Source organism: Macrobrachium rosenbergii, chromosome 30 (assembly GCF_040412425.1).
Source record: "Macrobrachium rosenbergii isolate ZJJX-2024 chromosome 30, ASM4041242v1, whole genome shotgun sequence".
NCBI classification, from domain to species: domain Eukaryota; kingdom Metazoa; phylum Arthropoda; class Malacostraca; order Decapoda; family Palaemonidae; genus Macrobrachium; species Macrobrachium rosenbergii.
In genome coordinates this window covers 33,645,386-33,653,566 of record NC_089770.1, presented here as the reverse complement: position 1 = coordinate 33,653,566, position 8,181 = coordinate 33,645,386, and the positions used below count along the sequence as shown (strand labels likewise).

Here is an 8,181-nt window from a genome sequence, read left to right as displayed (position 1 = left end):
TAGCTCAAATTTAAACATTTGTAGTGGTATTTTGAAGTTTTTGAACACTAACAATTTTTGATGCTCTTTACTAGTTATTTAAATTTCAAAATTGAGTTTTTGTGTGAATTGAGTTTTGCGAATTTGAATTGAGTTTTTGTGAATTAACAAGTTTTTGTGTGATTTTGAGTTTTGTGTCAAGAATTGAGTTTTGCGTGTGAATTGAGTTTTGCTGTGTGAATTGAGTTTTGCGTGTGAATTGAGTTTTTGCGTGTGAATTGAGTTTTGCGTGTGAATTGAGTTTTGCGTGTGAATTGAGTTTTGCGTGTGAATTGAGTTTTGCGTGTGAATTGAGTTTTGCGTGTGAATTTTTTTTCTTTCTTCCCAAGTCCACCTTTGCCGGGGTGGCGGTGCCACTTGCCAGGCAAAGGTGGATTTCTGAGTTGTGCATGGTGACTTGGTCAGTCACCATGCACAACAGGAAATTCAAAAACAAGCATGGTGACTTTGTCACCATGCTCAACAGGTATTTCAAACAAACCAATTTTTAACTTAAGTTAGAACTTAAAGGTTGATAGTTTTCGTGTAGCTAGGACTTAATGGGAAGTTAGATATAGATCTTGAAATATAGGATAGGCTAGGAAAGGGTAAAGATCGTGCTAATTTTATATAGATGCAGGGGTTAAGATAAAGGTAATAAACACTCAAGTCTATATCTTAAGGATGCTGGGAATAGACTGGGGTAAAAAAACGCGATATAGTCAGACCTAGGGAGGCATTTGACAGTGCAAGTTATTAATAGCAGAGGGTATTAAAGTAGATGAGCACTTTGTTTGGTCATGAGATTCTAATTTTAATGTATTAGTGCAGCTAAGAATAGGGTGGGGTAACTCTTGACATAACTTTTATAACTTAGAATTTCATTCCCACTCAGTAAATAGGATCTGAGACACATAACACAGGATTTCATAACATAGGATTTCATTCCCACTAGTAAATAGTAACTAGACAGGTAATAGGTGGATCTTAACGTTTTTCTAAGAGGCCTAGGTCTTGGGATGTTAAGAATTTTTTTTGACGCTCATGTCGTGGACTTGGTCAGATATTCTATTAAGCTGGGTAACAGTGGAAATTGTAATTCAATTTTGGGCAGTCTTGTTAACGTTGTTCCGTCAACGTGTTCAACATCCCCACCCTCCCATCTCTTAAACTCAAGCAAAGCTTTCATGTTAGGAAATACAGTTCAGATTGAATTGCATATTTTCATTGACCCCTACCTTCATCCACCTTTCCTGCTGAAGCTTGTTTCGGGAACCCCTTTCTATTTTAAATTCCCCAACTTAATTTTTTGCCCCTTGGGATTGTGCAGTTTCAATTCCCTTAAGACTGGATACTAAAGGAAGAAAGTTGTCAGATAGGGTTTGCATTGCATGGCACCTTTCATACTTATGTAGCACCAAAGTTAGATGCGGTTGTTTCAGTGTAAGATTGGTGCCCCATTAATTATGTTTTAAAGGATGGTACACTCTATCCTGTTATCTTTTTGGGAGTTTGAAGGAACAATGGTAGTAGTATGTGGGATTAATGTGATAGTTGATGGCAGTTTGAAGTAACAATAATACTAATACATGGGATTGTTAATGGGAAAGTTTACTCATACGATATAGTATTAAGATAACCTTAGAATAGCTGCTGGGACTAACTGAACAGGCTATTGTCACTTAGAGGTAGGTTATGTCATGGGAACTTTTAGTATGTTCTGAAACCAAGGAAACTACTTTTCTTATGCACAGGCTCTTGGTGTAGCTGCAGCAGACCGTAATATCGACACTAATACCAATGGAAAAGCAACGCTTCTTCGTTAAGACAGTATCCTGTGAGGGTTCGAAGCGCTCTGAATTCGGTTACCCAGACAGCAAAAGCTGTTTGTAGTAGACTGTTCAGTGAGTGTTCGAAGTGCACTAAATTCGGTTACCCTGACAACCAGAACTCTGTAGATGCTGTGCTCTACCTACTATTCAGTTTTTAATGTTTACTTTGGATGTGATAGTATTTACGTGTATGACACCAGCATAATATACATGTCTATAAACTTTTGTCCATTTCTTTAACCCAAAATGTCATGTGATGGGGAAGACTTTGTAATACTCTTTGAAAGACTAGGAATGTCCTATGAAATCAAAGGAATGGTAGTTACTGATTGGTTGGTTAACAGAAGTAAGATGGGGAAATTGATATGAGAAATGAAGTAACTGAAATACTGGTTTTTAATTCTGAGGCGTCTAGTATATTAACCTTTAATTCTGGTGTTTACTTGCAGTAGTCTATGCAGATTTAAACTTCTGTTCAGCAAAGTGATAGTCTTTTGACCCCTCTGATGACGGGAATAATCGATGTTTAAGATCATTCCTTATGATCTGGAGATCGCATTTGGCCGAGATTATTTGTGAAGGTGACTTGAGCGATAAGAGTTGGAAGTGAAAATTCACTTTGACATAAGACCGCTGTCAAAAATTGCCATTTATCCCCCTTGAATAAAATTTCCTAGTTTTCTTGAATACTTATTTTGATGTATTTCCCAGTTTCTATGAAAAAATACGTTGATGTGATTGTTTTGCTCCACAGAAGAAGTTTTTTTATTATATTAACTATAGCAATGAGTTTGTATAAATTAGTACATTAATATTTAAAGTAGTAAAACACCTTTTTCGCAAATTTTATCCATCTCTATAAAATTAAATGACGTCTGATTGCAGTGTTGTCAAACTTCTTCCTGTGGAGAATGTATATGTTATTTCCTTGTTGTAAGGGCACATGCCAGTAGTTTAAGCTTGCCTTCTGGACGAAACCCTTTTTTTTTGTATGTTGGGTTACGATTAAGTTACTTTAATGTTTGTGTTTTAGTTGATGCTTTGTTACGTAACCCTGTAGTTTTGTAGATGTGACAACTGTGCTATCCAATATACTCCTCCCGAGTTTTCTTCCAGGGTGGGAACATGAAGCTCTGCCTGTTTCGCAGCAAACTCCAGGAAGGCAAGTTGTAGAAGAAATTCTCGTAAAATCCAGCCCCATCACCTCGTGAACTGTCGTCGTCATTGCAGTAATTTCTTCATAAGAATATTCTGAAATCCCCCCCTTTTTTTGGCTATTTATGTTTTCCTCTATCGAAGTAATGTAACGTTTTGTCAATTTTTGCAGTAATATGTTAATGTTTTCTTGCTTCTTAATGTAACTTGGATGATTGTTGTGTCCTTTAAATATCAATTATATGTGTTAAACTTTTTAAATGCGTATTTGTGAACCCGTGTGGCATCACCCAAAAAGAATTGGTGCAGGAAATATAGTTGATTGTTTCTCAACTGCACTTTGTTGGAAAGAATATAATGTTTCTTGACTTCATGGTACATTTAAGTAAGTTAGTAAACTCCTCAGCACTGTAACTTGGTCTCATTCTAAGCTAGGGCAGGAGGGCTTAAGGTTGAATGAAATCGTACCGAATGTGGGCCTAAAACTTTAAAGTTTCACCACATTCTTTGCTAGTTATAGTAGTACTTTGCTTTGGTCCTTCGAACGAACCGGATGCCATAACGATTCACAAAGGATTTTTTTGGATGTTAAAGATAATTTACGATAAAGTTCACGTTGGTGATGGATGGCTATAAAGTCATTTTAGTGTAGCTGGCACGTGTCCAAAGTTATTTGGTGAGCAGGGTAAGGTATTGAATTACTTGGAGTGTTTTGCCAAGTAATCTATTGTTTATGGAACATTATTGTTCGTATTTAGTGATTACTCTGTGAAGAAATTCTTGTTGAATTTCGTAGCTATTTTTGAACTTAGGTTTTCGTGACCAGATGTATTTTGTGAAGTGATGAAGAGCACGTGGTCAAATTGTCTATCATTCAGTGAATGTTATTTGACCTATGAATAAGATTAGTTATATTTTCAATCAGGTTTAGATAATTTGCCATACATTTTTGATATTTGAGCAAGTTTCTTATTGATCCATTAACAAGAAAATGGATTCCAAGATTAGTAGTTATTGAAAGGGAAATTATTTCCTTACAAGATTTGCTTGATGAGACAGATAACTGCATTGGTGATACTGATACACCAAAATCGACCCTTGTAATGTATGAACGTTGTCTTATTGAGGGTCTACGACGTTTTGAAGATAGTTGGTCACAGAATGTGACGATTATTTCACAGGATAGTGAATATGATAGTTTATGTAGAAGTTATAGAGCAATAACTAGGTGTGTGAAAGCTATTGCTACTGCACAGAAAACTATGAGCGAGATTGACACGGGGAGATATAAATCAACAGCCCGCTTTGCCTCCTCCTTCGGCTCCCATTAACCCTCTCCCTCCCCCTAAACTCCCAGCAATTAAGATACCTGAATTTAGCGGTGGGGAAGAACAATGGCTTGCATTTTGGGATATATTTAACAGTTTAGTTCACGATCGTAGGGATATTTCCAATGTGATTAAGTTTTCTACCCTCAGAGCTAGTTTAAAGGATAACGCCTTTAAGGCCATAGAAGGTTTGCCTGTTACTAATGCCAATTATTCAGTAGCTATTCAGACCCTTAAGGAGAAGTATGATAATAAGGACAAATTGAAACGTAGACTTATGTCCAAGTTAACGCATTTAGTCCCTCCCAGTCATACAATAGAGGGTTTGAACACGTTCAAATTGGAATATGAGAAGATTATTTTACAAATGAACACATTGAATTTAGATGTAGAGGCCATGGACCCCATTTTCTCTAGTATAATATGCGAGAAATTATCACCTGAAACACGTAAGGCTATAGCTAATTAACATAATAGTATGTCCCTTGATTTAAAGCAAATTTCCTCAGGTTTGAAATATGTTTGTGAATTAATGGAATTTTGTTACGAAGGTGAGAATTCTAATAAGAGAAAACGTGATCAGGGTAACTATTCTAAAGTGATTCCCTCAAATGTGCAAAACGTGCAGAGAGCACAACAAAGTAACAGTAAGCCTAGTAATAGTAGTTCTTACCATAATTGTGTGTTTTGCTCGTCGAACCATGCCTCTCGCGATTGTAAGACTTTCAAAACCATTGATAGTAGAAGGGACAGAGTTAAATATTTAAGATTGTGCTTTGCTTGCCTCAAAGGAGGTCATTTATTCTCTGAATGTAGAAACAAACCGAAATGTAATATATGTGATGGGCCTCATTACCCGATGATTTGTAAGAAAACAGAAAACCCTGTTAATCCTGCTCCACCAAAGTTGAGTGTAAATAGTACTAATGTTAGTAAGTCAAATGTTAATTCTGGGAAATCTCATAATGATTCTAAAGGTGCTGTAAGTAAAGGTGATTCCCAGTAGTTATGACTGCTTCTTTGGGTATTGATCATTCTCAGACTAATAAGAGTTCTGTTTCGACTGCTCTTCCTACTGCTAATGTAATTGTGTCAGGAATGGACATCGTTCCTTTGGGAGAGCACTCTTTGATTCTGGTGCACAAAGAACGTTTATTGCAAAGGAATTAGCTCATAAGCTTAGTCTACCGTCCATAGCAACAGTAGCCTTAAAGGTAAAACCATTTGGCAGTGATGCCATGGAAGTCAATTGTAATATAGTAAGAGTTGTGGTGAGACTAGGTAAGATTCGTACTGTCATTAATGCCATTGCATTCGATAGAGTTAATTCAGAATTTATTCTCCAGGTTTAAGTAAGTCAGCTGCGTTCTTGACGAGTAAAGGCATAAAATTAGCAGATAATGATTTAAATTCAGATGAAGTGAATGGTATAGAATTAGTCATTGGAGCTGATTACTATGGAAAATTCATTCACAACAGTCAAATTTGCTCTGGAATACAGATATTGAATAGTTCTGGTGGTGCACTAATTTTTGGACCTCTTCCTAGTTGGTCTTATGACAATGTAGAATCTAATGAGATTACTACATCAAATGTATGTTGTTCAAGAATAGAAGTAGAGGAAATCCCTATTAATTCTTGTTGTGAAGTTAGAAAATTATGGGATTTAGAAAGTGTTGGTATCCGTCAATCTGAAATTAGTCCTGAAGAAAGAGAATCAGTTAAGTGTTTTAAGGATAAAGTAAAAGGGTTGACAATAAGTATGAAGTGTCCTTGCCATTTAAAGATGAAAGTAGACCGCCTGTTAACTATAGAATAGCCAGTGGTCAATTAAATTCCTCGCTACATAGATTCGAATCTGACTCCTCCTTGTATGCTCATTATGATAAGATTATCCAAGATTACGTTCAGTCTGGGTTTATAGAATTAATTCCCTCAGGCTCCCCTATTATAGGGCATTATTTACCCCACCATGCTGTATTGAAGGATTCAGAAACAACTCCCATTCGAATAGTTTTTAATGCTTCTTCCAAGGCTAAAGGAGAACTTTCCTTAAATGATTGTTTATTAACTGGTCCCTCATTAACTACTAAACGTTTTGATGCCCTGTTGAGTTTCCGTACAAACCCAGTAGCTGTGATTTCAGATATCAGTAAAGCCTTTTTAAGGATAGGCATTTCACCTGACTGTCGTGATTATTGCAGATTTCTATGGATAACTGATCCCTCCGATTTGAAGTCTACTGTAACTTACCGGTTTTGTGTAGTTTGTTTTGGAGCTACATGCTCCCCCTTTCTCTTGCAGCAAACCCTTTTTGCATCATTTATCTTTACATGATAATCCCCTTGCATCATCTCTGATGAAGAATTTCTATGTAGATAATTTTAGTAAAACTTACAAGGATGTGTCAGTCTTGATGGATGAGTATCCAGTAATAAATGAGATTCTTGAAGATGCTAATATGCCTCTACAAGAATGGGTCAGTAATGATTCACAGTTTAACAGAACCATAGATGTTATCAAAGAAAGAGTGAACGTTTTGGGTTTAGAGTGGTATCTAACACAAGATGAGATGTCACTGAAGGAAGTAAATTGTGAGTATAAAGGACCTTTAACCAAGCGAAAGGTCTTATCAGTAATAGCTCGAATGTTTGATCCTCTAGGATTATTGTCACCAATACAGGTGAGAGGTAAATATTTTCTTAAATGTTTGTGGAGTAACTACGGGTGGGATGACCCTTTGCCAGAATCATTATGTTCAAGGTTTGATGAAATTTGCAAAGTGTATTAGAAATGTAGAAAGTTTAAAGTTTCCTAGGTTTGTTGTACATCCTGAAGGTTCCCACTTACATGTATTTTGTGATGCCTCTAACAAGGCATATGGAGCTGCTGCCTATGTGATTGATTTCAAGAGAAGTGTAAGCAATTTACTGGTCAGTAAGTGTAAAGTTGCACCAAACCCTAAACAGACTATTCCGCGTTTGGAATTGACAGCCTTGTCCTTGGGTGAAACTTGCTGGAAGATTAATGCAGAATGATGATTTGAGATTGAGTTCTTGCACTCTCTGGAGTGACTCCATGGTTTCTATTTGTTGGGTGAAGAACAATAATAGTAAAATTCCCTATGTACGAAACAGAGTCACTGAAATTAATGAATTCAAGTTTCTCTACAGTATACCCCCCTCTAAGGATAATCCAGCTGATATTCTATCCAGAGGTAGTACTAGTAAAGATTTAGCGCAAAATTCCTTATGGTGGAATGGCCTAAATGGCTTTTAACTGGTGATTATCCCCAATCTTTAGCTACAGAAACTGTGCATGTTAATGAAATTCTTTCAGAACCTAAGTTTGTTAACCCTCCAACCCCATTAATTGACATCCCACGTTACAGTAATTTAAGTAAGCTTTAAACGTATCATGAGGTCAATATTGCTTTTCTTAATAAATGCAGTAAAGGTTCTAAGTTTGTTGTTAACGAAATGAAAGCACTTGTCCTCCTTGAACAGAAGCAACATTTTTCTACTACCAGAATGTACCTCTGTGATAAGAATTCACATGGAGTGTCCATGGATATTAAGAATTTCTGTAATCAGTTGAACTTATTTGTTGATGAGGAAAATCTAATTAGGTCTCAGGGTCGCATGAAAAACGCTTCCATGTCTTATGATACTCAGTGCCCAATGTTATTGCCTTCCAGAAGTTATTTAACAGTGTTGATAGTTGAACATTTGCATAGACATCATCACCATTGTGGTGTCAATTCTGTACTGGTATTGTTGAGAGAAACTTTTTTGGGTACCGAAAGCACGACAAGTTATCAAATCAATTCTATCAAAGTGTGTTTTGTG

At 36.5% G+C, this 8,181-nt stretch overlaps 1 long non-coding RNA gene across 1 annotated transcript in view; it reads left to right on the top strand.

Moving 5' to 3' along the window:
• The window catches only part of LOC136855166 (uncharacterized), a 3,076-nt gene extending 591 nt beyond the window's left edge, over positions 1 to 2,485 (top strand). Inside the window, exon 2 of the long non-coding RNA XR_010857936.1 lies at positions 1,773 to 2,485. This is a non-coding gene — a long non-coding RNA (uncharacterized lncRNA). The remainder of the gene's footprint in view (positions 1 to 1,772) is intronic.
• Positions 2,486 to 8,181: the final 5,696 nt, after the last annotated feature.